The following is a 16,773-nucleotide window of genomic DNA, read 5'->3' on the forward strand; positions in this document are numbered from 1 at the left end:
CTTCTAGTGAAATATGCCCTTTGGCATATGCGGGCTCTGCAGTTGGATTTGAAGTACCAGTGGGCGCTGTATCAGGTAAACCGCTCCCACCCGGTCCAGATATGGGTGGGGACTGCAAAAGATCTGCAGCGGTGGCTGACGAACCACGTTTGGGTCAGTGGCAGACCACGCTCTCTTACTCACACAGAGCTCTCAGTGGTGACAGATGTGTCGGTTCTGGGATGAGGAGGCCATCTGGGAGATGTGGAGACCAGAAGACTCTATTCTCTGGCAGAATATCTGCTCCACATAAACCTGGTGGAATTGGTGATTTGCCTGGCATTGAAAGCCCTTCTTCCTTCCATTAAGGGAAGGCTTGTTCAGGTGTTCACAGACAACACCACCACCACCATGTGGTATTGCAAAAAGTGTCAGGACGTTTACCTGGTGGTTTAATAACTAGTAGGCTCTCTGAATGGCAGAGCAGATAACTCAGCTGTCCACGCACTTGCGGATCAGGAATGGCATCTCCATCCGGATGTGGTGCATGGTCTCTTCAGAGATTGTGGAGAACCTTTGTTAGGTCTATTCGCCACTGCAAAGAACGTGCAATGTCAGCGCTTCTGCACGTGGGAGTTTCCAAGGCGCTCTTGCTCAGAGACCCATTTTATCTCAAGTGGATCTCAGAATTCCTGTATGCCTTTCTGCCAATACCACACCTGTCCCAAGTTTTCAAGATTATCAGAAACGAGGGAGGAGCCAAGCTCGCGATCGTAATGGTCGCTCTGTAGCTCGGCTCCGTCAGCCTTCCGGCCTGACTCGCAAATCCTGCCATATATCCTGCCCCGGGACGATGCACTCGAGCAGAGATTGAAACGCAACGTGTTGCTCTTACTCACCGTCTGACCTGGAGGCTCCTACGTGCCGCGACTCCGAAGTTGTGCCCCCTGAGGAACCAGGGCCTCCGCGGTGATGAAGCCGGGGCCTCGCCTATTGGACCCAGCCTGGCATTGTTGTACGCGTCGGCCCCGGCCGAGAGCGTGAGCCGCTGGCGGGAGACCGTTGTGCGAACATTCCGGTGGTCCTGATCCGGACTTGCCTTGGCGGCCGTGGAGCTGGTGTGGGGCACGGTGCACCGAGGGCTGCTCGTGTGAAGGGGGCCCCCCTGCCGCGGCTCCGTCCATCCATCCTGGAGCCTCGCGCCCGGGATCTGCTCTTCGACCACGCCAAAGGTATTGCAGGCTGCGACCCGACTTTGGTGGCTCTCCTTTCTGCACCAAGGCTGCCATAGCGGGACCCCCTTGGTTTCTGTGGAGGTCCGCATCTGAGGCCCTGATCCGGGAGTCGTGGGAGGTGGTGACGAGCCTGACTCCACAAAATGGCGGCCATCGAGATAGACCGTGGATATCCTCCGGACGGCGGACCTGGACTACTGGACTGCACGGGGGCCTGGACTTGTGTGCGCGAGCCTACAATCGGCGACGTTCTGGAAGCACTGCGGTCCTTGCATGCGGCCTTGACCCCCATTGCCTCTGGGGTATCGGTGTGGTCCGCCGCCATCTTAGAGGGCCGGTCTCTCACGGTCCCCTCTCGTCTCGGTGATGCTTCTGCCTCACCCCCCTCGGCCGCGCTGAGAACGGCTGCCACTGGCCGTCGACAGGTATGCGAACGATTGGCTTCTGAACCTCCTGCGCTTCACTGTTTGGAGTTTGGGGGCCCGGATGTCGTTCTGGGGTCGGATCCTACTCGAGTGTCCGAGAAACATGATGGCTTGCTACATCTATTTGCCTTGATGAGGTCGTGTTTCTGCTCTGCGGGGGAACCCCCGCTTTCCCGAGCGGCGAGACTGAACTCCTGTCTTTTCCTGCCCCTGTTAACATTGTTGGGACACTTGCACTGTATACCCGGACTTTTGATCTTTTGCTTATGGATTGCCCTCCCTGGCCTACGTCTTCATCGGACTATGTTTTGTTCGTGTGATTGCCTTGCACCGAGTTGTTCGCTTCTCGCTGTCGTATGGTGGGAGTTGCATGTAGCTAAGGAAGGCCTGGGGTGAGATACATTGCTTCCGGTGGATTGCTGGTATACATATCCATGGCGAGCTTTCCCGTGTGCATAGTGCGGTGGGGGACCCCCTTGTACGTTTTATGATGCTCGAGTTGTATCGCTTTCGTCTACACGTATTACGGTTGACTGGTTGGGCGGAGGGCTGAGGCCGACCATTTTGTTTTTACTTCTTCACTCCTCCCTCACATCTTTTTTGTCTTCTTATTCTTTTTTTTGTCTCCTTATTCTTTTTCTCTTTCGTGTTTCCTACATTTCGGGTTTGGGATTAGGGCGACAGGCACGCTGCTGGGGGGGTAGGCCGTAGCCTTCTGCAGGGGTGCTGGGTGGGATGGGTTTTCTTTCCCGGTTTATTTTCCTTTGTTCTATGGCCCTTTTGTATCCTCTTTATAGGAGCGCCGCGGCTGTCCCTGCCTCCCATGGTATTATAGGGATGGGGGCTGGATTGCTGCTTCTCTCCTTTTGTGGCTATGCTGCGTTTCAGTGCCGACTCCCATCCCTTCCTTGTTGCTAATACTCCTGCTCTTTCTGTGTCCTTACTACGGGATGCTTGTCTCGGCGCGGCGCTCTTCTCTTTCAGTCTGTATTTTTCTTTTTCCCCCTTTTCTTTCCCCTCCCCTTCTCTTTCTCTTTCTCCCTAGGGTTAGTATGACGGGTTGGCTTTAGTGATGTTAGTGTTCCGGTTCCATCGTCCTATCTCTGCTGTGCTATTGGGTGGCAGAGGTGCACACGATGAGTCTACTTGTATGTTGATTTGAATTAACCGCATCTGCTTTCGTACTGATGTAGACTGTAGTGATAATTTTCCGCATTGCTGCCCCTTTAGTTTTCTTATGGCCAATAGTTTGCTCTGGGAACCTGGATTCATTTATACTGTATCCGAGCCTGTTATACTCCTTATTGTAATAATATAAAAATTAACCTTCCTTCTTCCTGTTTGTGGGCCGTCCAGATTCTCCCCCCCCCCCCTTCCTTTTTCGAACTGTATTGACTGCATATTATCCTGATTGTATCTGTATATTTTTCTTTTGTATTTTTTGGATTGCTCTATTGTATCGTGGCCGGCCGGTCTGGTTGTAGGCCCAGATTTGTATTTCCTTTTTGTACAAATAAAGGTTTACAAAAAACAAAAACAAAAAAAAGATTATCAGAAACCACCTGGCCCAAGTCATCTTGGTGGCTCCGGATTGGGCACAGAGAGTCTGGTATCTCGAACTTCTGAGCATTCGCATCTGTCCTCCGATAAGGCTGCCCCTTCCATAGGTTTGGCTGTTGCAGCAACAGGGCAGAGTCCTGCACCTGAACCTGCAAGCTCTTCATCTACATGTGTGGCGATTGAGCGGTGACTGATGAGAGTTTGATCTTCCTCCAGAAGTGTGCGATGGCATTGTCTGCCAGACATCCCTCCATGAAAACAGTAAACACCAGCTGATGGGACAAATGTGGAGCTTGGTGTGCTGCCAAGTCTGTGATCCTCTGTCTGCACCCTTGTCTGAAGTCCTTCTGTTTGCTTGATCTCTTGCCCGACAAGGTCTCACTTAGAGTGCAGATAAAGGATCTTTTTCGGCCATCTTGGCTTTCACCAGTTGTGACTTGTTTACTGAAAGGTTTGCAGCACATTTCCCCCCTACACCTTTCATTATGCCTAAGTGAGATCTTAATTTACTTCTCCCTTTTTTAATGTGTTCACCCTTTGAGCCAATGCGACTTCCTTGTGTTCATAACATCTGCAAGGAGGGTTAGCAAACACCCACCACCCCCATATCCTACCTTTTTTCCGAACAAGCTTGTCCTTAAAACCTGTGCCACCTTCTTATCCAAGGTGCTTACACCTCTTCACGTCAGGCAATGCATCACGCTGCCTACTTTCTTCACCGCGCCTTATCCTACCAAGGAAGAGGAGAGACTCTACCGCCCGGACCCAAAAAGAGCGTTGTCGTTCTACATTGATCGTTCCCAGAGAATTCCGAGTGGTGGATCAACTCTCTATTGGATTTGTCAGTATGAAGAAAGGAAAGGCAGTAAACAAGAGAAATCATCTCCAGGTGGATTGTTCTTTGTATAAAAATCTGCTACTCAGTTTCCAAGAAGCAAAACCCTGAGGGATACAACCACTGCGTTAGTTCTAGGAGCCTCAGTCCTGGACATCTGTCAGGCAGCTACGTGGTCATCTCTTCACACATTTGCCAAATATTACTGCCTGGACAGTCGGGTTCACTTTGATGGGCATTATGCCCATTTGGGCTTTCAGGAGGTTTTGTTTTAACAGATTTGCAAACCCACCTCCAGGGAGAAATTGCTTAGTTATATATTTTGAGTTAAGGAACCTGCAGCTATCTCTTTCAGGTGAACTAGTTACTTACGCTTGGTAACACCATATCTGCTTATCTGGTAAAGACTCTATCAGACTCCTTACCAACTCTCCGATCTTCCCTGTTGTGCGAAGTGTACATTTCACCTCCAAGCGATTTTAAGGATCTCACATTAGCACACTGGTCAAACTACCTTGGTATGGCTCCGTACATCTGATGTGGAAAAATAGTAACCGACTGAGGTCAGCGTGCAGGGAAGCTGTCTGTATAGCCACCGTGCGCCTGTCCCTTCTAGTGCAGACAAAGCCACAAGGAGCCATATAACACCACTGACTGGCGCACTAGGGAATTGCTCACAAAATTTCTGGATCTAGTCTGACGCCTGGGGAATATTCTAAGGTAAGGAATCTGCTGCTAGGTAGTCTCTAACAGATATGGTGTTACTAAAAGTAAGTAACTTATTCATCTCACCATCCATATGCATGACTCCCTATTGTGCCCACACCAATGATCTTTCCTCACTCCTATTAATTAATTTACCACAAAGAAACAGGAGTAAAGGCTTTGACTAGTTTCCTGAGAGCACATGACTAATTCCACTTGCCACCAATAACAGCTGGATTAACCCCTGGCATTGGGTACTAGAGTAGCGTGCTACTTACTGTGAAGTGCTTCAGTGACTCGTCAGGATCAGTAAGCGTTATATAAATGCAATTACTGTACATTACAATGCAGTCTTTCCCTGGACAGAATTTGTAACACATCCCTGTGCTCCTGATTAGATTATTCATCCTCCATTGTTCACATTCAGTAATGCAATACAGCGAATTATCCATCTAAACATGAAAGGGGACATGATGACTCATTGTAGGGCTATTACAGCTGCTTGCCTGCATTGTGTTACCTCTAGATGTGCAATGTTGATCACACAAAATAATCAAGAAGGTGTCGCAATTCAGTTAAAGATGCTCATAAATGTCATCCCAGTATGTCATAGATTGTTTAGAAGAGGCATTACATATAAATGTATTCCATTTGTAGAACATATCATGTACTATTAGTATTTTTGGCTAATATGGGAAGCATCTTGCAAAGGGCAAGAATACAGGTCACTGAACACGTTGTAGAGAAGGGTGGTCCGGCTGCCCCAAAAGAAAGATGTAATTAGAGAATGACTTTCGGAATGTAGCTATCCCTGGGCACCTCTGAAAACAGTATCGTATCACAAAGAGCAAAGATTATTGAGTCATTTGATTCCAACAGCGATGTCGTCACTGGTGTTATTGAACATGTAATGAGTGATGTAATACGTGAGGTCATAAACAATGTGTGGTGGGGTGCAAGCTTATTCACTTCACTGAATTCCAACTGGTAAATTTCTATTTTTTTAAAAAAACTGATAAATGTTTGTTTTTAACCCATTTTAAGACATTATAGTAATGTTTCTTTAACATTTGTGTTTTTTTGTGAATTTCAGTTTTTTTATCATCCTCTGCTAACACTCCCCAACTGCGCAGTCTTTGACCATGCACAGCAGGGGATTGGTCTAGACCCAACCCACAGTAGGCTGCTCCCTACGGTCAGCTTGCTGCCCCTGCCATATATAGTCATCCTGCTGCCCCTGCACTCCTCCCTGAATGGTTGGCTTGCTGCCCCAACCGCCTTCCTCCTGACTATCATGACCTGCTTGCTGACCATGCCAGCATGCCCTCTGGGGTGAGCTTGCTGCCCCTGCCAGCCTACTCTTTTAGGTCAGCTTGCTGCCCCATTACCCATGCCCTCTGTTCTCGGTGTGGATGCCCCTGCCCCCTCCCGGCTGCCCTTTTAGGTCCATTGTGCTGCCCCTAACCATACCTTCCTGCTCTCCATGGTAAGCTTGTTGCTCCTTCACCATTCCCACCTGTCCTCTGTTGTCCTGGTTCATGCCCTTGCACCCTCCCTCTTGACCTGCCCGTGCCCGCCACCTGCTTGACTTCATTTTAGCTTTCTATAGCACTAACCATAGTTTATGTGGCAAAAAGAACCGCCTCTTTGTTCGCTTCTAAAGGAAATGCTTTAGGGTTTACAGCAAAGATACCATCAAGATGGCCTCAGGTGTGGAAGACTTTTTCCATGAAGAAGATTGTTAGTGCCATGGCTGTTGATTAGAACACTGTAGGAGTCTACAGTACTACACTGCAGAATCATTGAAAGGCGGCTGCTTCTGTTGCCTGGAATGTCAGACTTTAATCTGGCTGAGGAAGATAGTGTGAATTTATGGAAAACACGCTCTTCTTTTAGCTTCTGGGGCCCCTTTAATGAACTCTTTGAGAAAGTCATGGGAGAAAAAAGTTGTTTTTCAGACATGGTTCATCGGAGGATTGGCGTTTTTAATTGGGTAAAAGCACCTTAGAACCCACCACAATTCCAAAAAATGCTATTGTGCCACAAACAAATGGTTTATATTGCGACTAAAATCTGTTATCACCCATTATATGTGCTCCTTTTTGTGATCCTCAAAAACTGCAATTCACTATAATGAATTTCAGTGAGACAATGGCTGGAGCGTTGCCACTGGCCAGTTTTATACTTGCTTGAATGGCATTTTAATGTCCTTGCCATTCAAAACTTACAAAAACTGCCTAAAGCAGTATTCTTCCTTATCAGTCCATATTTTAAATAGAAGAAAGTACTTTAAAATATGTTCCAGGAGGAGGAGCTACGCTGCGAAGCAAGATGGCCGCATGAGCTCCCGGCTCCGCTGACCTCCGCCGGCAGCTCGGATATCCTGCTTTCTATCCTTTTCCTCACGCCGGACTCCCGTGCATATGAAGTGCTCCTGACTCCTGCGGTGCAATCCCGGAATTCCCAACTTACTGGGTGACGAAGATATGTCGTGTTTTCTTTTCGGCCTACTTTAGGGCTGAAGCCGGGGCCTCGATTTCTAACCCATCCGGGTTAGAGTTGATCAACATCGGCTGTGGGACCAGGGCTGCGTCCGGTCTTCCGAACTCGGATCATACTTGCATTTACGATTGGCTACTCAGTAACCGGCTTAAGCTAAAGACACGGTACAGTGGCGCAAGTGCACATCGGTAGCTGCAGTCGGGGGTCCGACGCCCGGAGACCCTGCTGGGGGGGCCGGGGTTGACGGGCTTGGGCCCCGCGAGCGGCGAAAGTGTCGATATTGCCAGTTTCGAGAGCGCCCACTGTTGTCATCGGCTCCGTGTGTGCCTGGTGCCTCGTAGTTGTCCTCTCCGGGGTTCGAGTCCTGCTTCGTCGCTTCGTGAGAGGGGATGGAAAGGACGGACGGCACACCAACGTTGAGGTTCGTAATGGCCGCCATTGGGGCGCTCCACTCTCAACTCGCCGTCATGTACCATCAGTTGTCTGTAACGCTGGACAACGTCTGTCTGCGACCGGACGACGACACTCTGACATGCTATCAGCAAACTGTGGTTCCCGTGGAGTACTCTGCCTACCATTTTGAGGTCCCCGTGCGGAGGCCTGGTTCAGCCCGCTTTGATGACTCTGGCTTCACAGATGGCGCACCTATGATCATCGTCAGCTTTCCCTGCTCGAACCCTGCTCGGCGGAACATTGTTGCTAAAGGTTTTGATCGCCACAAACAGTTCTTCAGTGACTATCGGAGAGGTTTGCCCTTCTTCTTCACTCTTCCTTGCCAGTTTTGTGGATGTCGCGCACTTATATCCTGCCTCCGATCCGATTTCATTGACTTGAACTTTTATGTACGCTTCAATTTCCTCATGGTGACTGTGGCCTGGGCGACAAGGGCTCTCGTAAAGACCCGTACTGGCCAGGGTTGACTTTGATTTTTAGGGTTTGCTAATTTATGTGATGTGTGCCGGGATTGTACCTTATAGTGTAACGGGAGTCGGGTGGTTTTGCTGATGTCCTCCCCAGGCTGGGGTTTAATACTTTGCTTCAAACAGTGGATAATACGTCTTGGGGAGGTCGCTGATGGCGGGGGGTATAGGGGCCCGGGAGTGTGGTTTTTTTTTTGTTCTCCTCCTTCACTTTTCTTTTCCTTCCTTTAGGGCGAGTTCCAGGGCGACAGGCACGCTGTTAGTCGGGTAGGCCGTAGCCATTACAGGGGTGCAGGGTGGGGGTATACGGGGGGGGGTTTGTTATTTTAGTTTGTTTTGTTCTATGGTCCCTTTCTTTTCCTTTCTTTCTTTTCAGGGTGGTTGGCTGTTTATCCTTCAGTTACTTCTTACTCTACTGGGCGTCTCTACTAGCTTTTATTTTACTGTCTCCTGAGAGTGGGTTTTCTGGATGGTACTCGCACTAGATCGCTCGCTGATAGATTATCCTTTACTCCTTGTCTGCCTCTGCTAGGCGTTGCGTTACTATGGCCATATTATTTGTTACCTTCTATTGACTGCAGTGCGAGGTACATCCCCCCATCTCTAATCGCTCCTTCTTATATGGTGTGACGCCTCTTATAGTAATGCCACTACTGCTTCTTCGAAAAAAGAAAAAAACGAAACCTCTGTATTATCCTGTTCATTGATATCGCATTCTACCATATGCTGTAACTTGCATCACAGCTGGTGCCAGGGCTGTTGACTGATAAGTAAATTCCCTATTTGACTTTCTGAGTTTACGGCCGGCCCCTGTGGTTGTAGGCCTGTGCTTGTAATGCTTTGAATGCTTTAATAAAGGTTTAAAAAATAATATATATATATATATATATATATATATATGTATATATATATGTATATATATGTTCCAGAGCTGCATTAATGACCCCTGACTGATTACTGAAGTAAAAAAAGAGAGAACTTCTGTGTTAAAAATGAATGCAAACAATTTTACATAAAGTTCTTTCTAAATATTATTTTCGGACATTTGCAGAATCTTAAAACGTGACCAGATAGCAGGTATTTTTTTTATCTAGATTCAGTTTGTGGCCAGCCTATTGGAGGAGGGTTTTATTCTCTTGGAACCCCCACGTGCCCCTCGGGGTCAAGGTATGCTCATCAATCTACCTACCCCTTTGTTTATTTTATTTTTTATTCACTTTCAGGATGCAGGGACCTTGTCCCAGAGGACTGTTATGGCTGCCACAGCATATTGTTGAGTTTCTGGGTAGCCATATCAACATTGGCTAGTCCCCTTTAAAATGGCCAATCCAAGCATTTCTGGACTTCATACAGTTGATAAGTACCTATATTTTAACCCCTTCTTGGCCACCCCAAGCACCTCTTTAAAATCAAATTTCTTAAAGTCTGATGGAATTTACAGTATTAACAAAAAAAGCAAGCTTTCTGATTAAAGTTCTAACTATCCACTAATTTGCTATGGGAATTAACATGGGAAATCAACAATTTGAGACCCTCCTTTTTTTCTCCCCCACTTGACAAATCACCACTAGGAAGAAGCTGAGGTGGATGCATTTTTTTGGGAGGGGAACAGTTTGTGAGGATGAAGAAACTAACCCAACTATAACTCACAATAGTGACAGTGTGTGTTTGTATAGTCTGCAGATGCACAGAGTGTAATTTGCTATTTAATACATTGTTGAGTGGAGAAAGGCTCCATGACTCACTAGAAGCCTTGATACCCCTTCCTCAGTAATGGTAATACATAGCATTATGTATCTGTTTATAGCATTTATGCAATTGCATTTTCATGTGTATTTGTTTTAATAAATTAATTTTACCAAATCCAGGATACAAGGGATTCAATTTATGCAGCAAGTTAAAATCTCACTCATGTGTAAATTTATAGTTATTTGCAATATGTGAGGCAGATAAAAAAAAAATTCTCTTGTTACGTTTGCTTTACTGTGCTAATAATTCTGAAGTTGACCTTTGAAACGTGCCAACGTGTGATTATTAGTATTTTATTGGACTTTCGCTGATGAAACATTCCCAAAAAAAAAGAGCAAATTCACTTTCGCTGCATCCTGGAAAATTTTGCGGTGATCCATCAAGCGGGGTCCTAGAAAAAAGGGGGTTCCAAAAGCAATTTTCCCTCCTGTATTTTCCATAGACTTCTTTAGGCAGCCCAAGGCAAAAACTGCTGAATGGAATCCCACTCCCCCCTCCCTAAAAACGGCGCCCATCTAATTATACTTATAAGGGGAGGGGGTATCAGTAGGGCTCCAGCCCCCAGGGTGGTGTATATTTAAGGAGAGGTGGTGCACAGCCCCTCTTTTCGGCATGGAGACCCCATCTCCTGTGGCCCAATCTATTTATTAACCCCTTCCAGGTTGATGACGAGCTCAGCTCGTCATGAGCGTAACCTGCCGTGCGTTCATGACGAGCTGAGCTCGTCATGTAATGCGGTATTTTTAAAATTACCGCGCACAGCGGGAAAAGCCGCCGCAACGATGCGGTTAAGGGGAGTAGGGCCTGTGGACCCCCTCCCTGAGCTGTGTTCGGCCCTGTGGACCCCATCCTCTGGGGTCCAATGTATTTAATAAGGGGGTGCTGTGTGGCATCACCCCGAGCCTTAAAAAGCTCATGTGGACCCAATCCCCCAGGGCTGTCACTTTATTTAAAGGGAAGGGGGGGCACACGGTCCCCATCCCTGAGCCTTTAATGGCCTTGTTCCCGTTTAATAAGGCTCTGGGTGGACCACGTGACCCTCTCCCACTCTTTTTTTTTTTTAACTCGAGGGAATGGGGTCCTTGGACCCAATGAGGCTTGGAGAGGAGTGGCAAGCGGCCCCCTCCCCTTTCAAATAGGGCATGGTCCAGGGGATGGGGGGTTCCCCATGACCTATAAAAGTTAGTTTAGAGGGGCTGTGTGTCCCCCTCCCGTTTAATTTACATTTAAGCACCAGGGCATGGGGTCCCAGGGGCCTAATAATGCTTTGGGGGCCAATCTCCCTCCCCACTTTTATTAAAGTTTGGCCAGGGTATTTGGACTTCTCGGTGCCCAAAAAACTCAGGAATGGGGCAAAGATTCTACATAAAACATATCAAGTATTGTGAGCAGCCTTGAGTTATTAGACCAAATTGTCTCAGGATGACAACTTCAACATAACATAGAAGACTGTGTGCACCAGGTATAAACCTATGTACGTGTGCTTGTTTTGCTTCAGAAGATGGGTTATCTGCAGGGCCACTGGAATTATGCGGCAGAGGAGGGACAAATTATGCAGTACGATTGAGTAAATTATATGGCAAGAAAAGGTACATTATGGGAAAGTATTACTTAATTATTTTGTCATTTTGTAACTTGTTAAGACTGTCTGGGCATTAGTTGTAACTAATTAGTAGCAGTTTACCACCTGAGCACAGCAATAAGCTACAAAAAGGTGGCCAGTTAATTTTTGCAAAGGGTCATCCGCTGCACAGCAACACTCCTCTGCTTTTTTAGTAACTTTTGAGCTGTTGGAGTTAGAAAAATTATTGGGGGTTAAAATCTGCAGATTATGCAGCAGATGGTGCATGGTGGATTATGTGGCAAATGTGTTTAATTTATAACTATGCGAAAATTGCCGCACAATCTCTTAATTCCAGTGGCCCTGGTTATTTGTAAACTTTTTACCACAGTATGAAAGCTACTGGTAGTATGATCTTTAACACCTTCAGACCTTGGTCATTTAAAATGAATAGTCGCTCTTTGGACACGTTTTGCTACAGTGTACACTGCTCTCTTTTTAATACTCTTTGGTACATTTCTTATGAGAGTTTTACTGTCTGCAAACAGTGTGGTACAGAGTTAACTCTTACCATAGAGTATACCGTGTCAACAGTACCCTTGTTTCATACTCATGTCCACTTCATTTCTCAGTGTAGGGTCAGTGACTTTGATGGTTTTGATAAAGGTAAAGGCTGTTCGTAGTAGGGCATTCGTTATGTAACAGGGCTTGAGTATCTGGAGGAACTTGGTTTTCCCTGAGCAGTTGTATACAGATTGAACACTGTGTGCAGTACATGTCACCCTTTTATCTGTGGTTCATAATCAACATGAACTCGGATACCCATGAAGTGTATGCTATAGGGTCAATGTTGCACATAACACAAGCTTGCTTTATCTATGGGGGTTTGATGTATGATATCAGTAATGATGCATCATATTATTCTAAGCTATTTTGCACTTTCATAGCTCTAATGCTATAAAACAATGTACAAAAGAAACTTGGATGATGTCATCTGTGATGCCATTTGAGATGTCATGAGTGATGTCATACCAATGTCATGGAACATGTTATGAGTGATGTAATATGTGAAGTCATAAGCAGTGCACGGCGGGCACAAATTATAATTCGCTCTGCTAAGTATAACTGGGGAATTTCTGTGGTTCTTTAAGTTCATGTTAATGTTGTCACTGACGTATTGACCTAACTTACTTACTATGTTACTTTAACTTTTGGTTTTTTTCCACGGAGTTTCTATGGTTTTATTTATTTTTTAACAAAAACAGATCTTTGTACCGCACCTTTCTACAGCATTGCTTTAAACTTTGGTTTTTCACTATATGTACATATTCCTCAGATTTTTGCTCCTTAATAACTTTGCATCCATGTGACGGATCTCCATGAAACTTTCTAAAAGTATTCTTCGTTGTACGTTGCTGGATGATGGGAAGTTTGGTCAAAGGGATGCAAAGAAAAAAGGGGTACCAAAACAGATTTGGACCTCACTGCTTTTTACATAAACTTTTTGTATTGGACATGGCGCCAAAACTGCAGCATCGATTACAATGAAAATTCACAGGGTTGCCAAGTATACTATGTAGATTATCTTCTTTTAGGTAAGCCTACATCACGCATGCGCTGTCAGTGAAATGTATCATTTACACACAAAAAAGTTTTAAAATGGGCATAGGGCTTAGAACCTGCCTATTTCGCACCATTGGTTGGCCTCACGTCACTTACCTTTCCTACCTTTTGATTGGTTAGCTCCTCCTTCCTGCTTTCTCCAGGCCTTGTACTGACAGTTCCTCCTGTGGAGCACAAACCTAGTACAGCTTCCGGTCGGTGGTCATTGTCCATCCACTGGCCTCTGACTCCTGCTGGTAACCGATGGGGTTTGACCCATGTAAAAAGTGTCACAGACAGATGCCTGTCTGACCCACTCTTAGTTTGCCTCTGGTGGCTGGGGTCGGGCTACAAGCCTTGGACCTCCGGTGACTGCAAGTCTATGCATCGAAGACGATTTGCGAGCGCCCAATAAGGCTTGTGCGGGGCGGCAGAAGAAGGCTCCCCGTCGATCCCATGGGAGATCTCTGGCCCATTCTCTGAGCTGGTTCTGCGGACTAAAGCCATCCTGCTCCAAGTCATTGTCATGGAAGTCAGGTAAGTCCAAGTAGCACACGAAGTAGGAGTCTAGGCGTTCTTTGACCTTTCCTAGCTGTGCTTCTAGGCCCTGCTCCCGCACTCCACTCGTGGAGCAAGCGACTGGGTCTGCTCCACACTTCTGCAATTTCCGCAGAGTTGAAGCGAATCCTGCCCAACTCAAGGCGTTCTACAATGCCGTGCATTCTACCTTTGAACTAACAGGTCCCTCTGACATACCTTTGGGCCCCATGGAACCGGGCAGTGCCTTGGCTTCAAGGAGAGCCGGGTCACCGCCAGATCACTGGGTCTTTCTTTTGGTTCCTGGCAGCAGTCCTTTTGCCTCTAATGTGGCCACACCTGGGGCTTACCTCCACAGGCCAGCAGACTTCCCAATATTTTTGTGGGCTTGGATGCAGATCCCACAGAGGACGCGGGACCCAAACTCAGGGTACTGGCCAGTCCCCTGGCCGCTGCCGTAACCTCTAAACCACCTCTTTAACCCCTTCGACGCTCATGACGAGCTCAGCTCGTCATGGAGTTTCCATTGATTTCAATGGAAACTACATGGACCTCCTAGCACACCCCTTAGCATCCAAGTGGTTAACAGGCCCTCATCGCAGCACATCCATCCCGTTGGAGTAATTACTCCAAAATGTTCAGCTGGGCTATGACCTTTGATTTCTGGAAACCCCACTTTGCCACCGGTCGCAGAACGGCTGACGGAAGACCGTCTCTTTTTGCTCATTCATGAGGGGAAGGCTTTGCTGGCCAAACTAGCCATCAAGAGGGTGCCACTAGCAGTAGTAGGACGTGATTGTTATTTCTGCTACTTTTTGGGCCAATAAAGAGTAGATGCCTCTGTCCTATACTAGATCTTCACTGTCTCACTGCATTTCTTCTGAAAGAGAAATTCAAGATGCTCACATTCTCTCACGTTTTGTCTACCCTGGAGACTGGAAAGTTGCCTTGGACCTACAGGACACATATTTCCACATTCCTATCCTGCAGACTCACAAGCGTTCCCTGCACTTCACGGTAGACCACTATTTTGACGACTAGCTGTTGCAGGCGAACTTGTCCCAGGCAGTCGTCATGGTGAACCTTTTGCACTTGCTGGGATTCACTAGCAACATACCGAAGTCACACCTAACTCCTTCTTAGATGCTTCCTTCCTACAGACACCCCCCCTCCCCGAGCAGAGAGTCCAGGACTTTTGAGGTAGGATTCTGATGTTTCACCCTCAGTTCTGGATTATGGTGATACTGATTCAGAGACTGCTGGGTCTGATAGTTTCCAGCTTCCTGCTGGCGAAGCACGCTCAATGACGTATGTGGGTTCTGCAGTGGGATCTGGATTCTCAGTGGGCACAGCACCAGGGGAATCTCTCCGACCTGGTCTAGATTTTGGAGGAGACTGCAAAAGATATACAGTGGTGGTTGATGGACCATGATGGGATCAGTGGCAAACCCCCCTCTCTTCCTCACCTGGAGCTAGCAGTGGGGACCGATACATCACTTGTGGTTTGGGGAGGGCATCTGGGAGGAGTGGAGATCTGAGGACTCTGGTCTCTGATGTGGAGCTAGGATTCTATCAGTCTTCTAGAGCTGAGGGCCATCCCATTTGAATTGAAGACCCTCCTTCCATCCATCAAGGGAAAGGTGGTTCAGGTGTTCAGAGACAACACCATTGCCATGTGGTATTGCAACAAACTGGGTGAGGTGGGGTCGTGGACCCTGTGCCAAGAGGCCCTGCACCTCTGGTGCGCCAGGACATCACCCTCTTTGTGCAAGGCCTGGCGGGATCTCTGAATGCCACAAACATAAACACAGCCACCGATGCCTAACAGATCACTAATTGTGTCTACATTCGAGGGTGTCGCTAGGTCTCTTCCGATATTGCGGAGATCCTTGGCTCGATCTATTCACCACTGCTTAAAAGTGCAATGTCGGCACTGCTGCACTTTTGGAGTTCCAAAGTGGGTCTTGCTTGGAGACGCATTGTGCTTAGTCTGGAATCTGGGACTACTGTACACCTTTTCGCTGATACCGTTCCTGAAATGAGGTGTCAATTAGACCAAGAACTTCTTGGCCCAAGTCATGTTAGTGGCTCCGTACTGGCCAAGTAGAGGTTGGTATCCCGAACTCCTGAGCATGAGCATTGGTACTCCGTTCAGGCTGCCCTCTCTAGAGGATCTTCAGTAGCAGCAACGGGACAGGATTCTGCACCAAACGTGTAAACGACCAACCTGATGCGTTGAGATTGAGCAGGGGCAGTTGAATGTTGTTGATCTTCCTCCTGAGACCTCTGATGTCATTCTAGCAGCCAGGCGTCCCTCAACAAAAATTGTATACGCCTGCCATTGGGAAAAATTTTAGGCTTGGTGCTTGTCCCATAATGCTGATCTACTTTCTGCCTCCTTGTCAGAGGTACTATTGCTAGCGTGAAAAGGCCTTGCCTTGGGCACAATTAAAAGTTATCTTTCCACCATCTCAATTTTTTGGAAGCTACCGAATCAACCTCACTGTTTAATTCACGTTTCCTTAAGGGCCTGCAACATTTGTTCTCACATACACCTTTTGTGATGCCTAATGGGGCCTGAATCTGGCTCTGACATTCCTTATGTGTTCCCCATTTGAGCCCCTACATAGCTGTCTTTTGCAGCGCCCGATCTTTAGGACAGTACTCTTGGTTGTCATTACATCAGGCAGGAGGATCAGTGAGTTTCAAGCCCTTTGGTTACACCTCCATACACTACCTCAAGCCTGACAAACTGCTTCTTTGGACTTATGCTTCATTTTTGCCGAAAGTGGTGACTCCTTTTCACTTCGACCTAGGCATCCCGCTGCCTAGATTTTTCACTCCACCTCATCCTTCTAAGCAGGAAGAGAAGCTCCATTGGTTGGATGCAAAAAAAGCCCTCTTTTTTTAATTTATTTTTTTACATCAGTTGCACTGCAGAACACATACGTTTAGCGCTCTATTGGGTTCGATGGAGTGAAAAAAGAGACTGTGGTGCAGAAACTGATCCTTCCTCAATCAAAATTCCCTACACACTAGATAAATAGTAGCCTCCTGAGGGCTTTTGGGCATATTCCACAAGGCCAAGGCCGCTACCACAGCATTGGATGATGGGGTACTTGTCCTGGACATCTACCAAGCAGCCAGCTGGGCGTCACTTTAC

At 47.1% G+C, this 16,773-nt stretch overlaps 1 protein-coding gene across 1 annotated transcript in view; it reads left to right on the forward strand.

The window, feature by feature from the left end:
- The window catches only part of TULP4 (TUB like protein 4), an 865,190-nt gene that overhangs the window by 447,838 nt on the left and 400,579 nt on the right, over positions 1-16,773 (forward strand). The gene's annotated exons all lie outside the window — the stretch shown is intronic.

The sequence above is a fragment of the Lissotriton helveticus genome, chromosome 6 (assembly GCF_964261635.1).
Source record: "Lissotriton helveticus chromosome 6, aLisHel1.1, whole genome shotgun sequence".
In the NCBI taxonomy this organism is placed as follows: domain Eukaryota; kingdom Metazoa; phylum Chordata; class Amphibia; order Caudata; family Salamandridae; genus Lissotriton; species Lissotriton helveticus.